Source organism: Sinocyclocheilus anshuiensis, unplaced genomic scaffold (assembly GCF_001515605.1).
Source record: "Sinocyclocheilus anshuiensis isolate Anshui unplaced genomic scaffold, SAMN03320099.WGS_v1.1 scaffold135, whole genome shotgun sequence".
In the NCBI taxonomy this organism is placed as follows: domain Eukaryota; kingdom Metazoa; phylum Chordata; class Actinopteri; order Cypriniformes; family Cyprinidae; genus Sinocyclocheilus; species Sinocyclocheilus anshuiensis.
Window position 1 is genome coordinate 1,569,813 of NW_015552564.1, and position 973 is coordinate 1,570,785.

Here is a 973-nt window from a genome sequence, read left to right on the forward strand (position 1 = left end):
CGGGCCCATCCCACTGGCTCTGCCCCAGTCCCCAGGTCCACCTCTACCACACGGACCTGGGCCCCACATCACTCCCCCTACTCCATCCCCGCTCTGCTGTTCCCCGGGTTGGGCGCTCGGGATCGTCTGGAAGACGTTCCTTAGAGGAGGGGTCCTGTCAGGGGTCTGGGTCTGGTGTTCTCCCTCTCACCACCAGAGGTCGCCACTTCCCATCCTCCCGGACTCCGTTACCTTGACTCCACACACCTGTGCACACACACACAGCTGTTGCCCATCCTGAGGGTTATTTATACGCCTTACCCACACAAAAGGAGTCTGATGCAAATGTTTGGACTCGAAGAGAGGGTGGTGGAATCGAACCTGAACTGGTTTGGACCAAACAAGAAAGGGCCTGGACAGTGTTTGCTTATAATATTCAGAAACATATCTCATTGTTCTGATCTTAAATCTTTCATTTTGAATTTATGAAAGCAATCCCAATGGATTCAGCTGTTTTGCTGGAGGAAAAAATCAAAATGAGTAAAAGCAGAATAAAGATAAACTTGTATGTCAGGTAATATATTTGTAATTAAACATTTATAATGATGAAGTTGCAATTTAGTACATTTAAAATATACAAACAATATTGTAATATCGAATAACATAGTTAATTTAAATCAAGTATTTACATATGCTTCGTAAGTAGTAAGTCAAATGAGTGTACTTTTTAAAGCATGACTAAAGATTAAAAAAACATGATAATGTACTTTAAATACTTTAAAAAATTTGACATTATTATAAAGTGCACTTTTTAAAAGCATACTTAAGTGTGTTAAGAAACATAGCCATGAAAGTGTTTCTCATTAAGTACACTTAAGTGACATTTTATTTCATTAATATTATATTATCAGTAGGCACAGTTGATGATTTGTAGTGCACTACAAGTGCATATTCAATACAGTTAAGCACATTTTTTGAAAAAAGTCCTTCATTG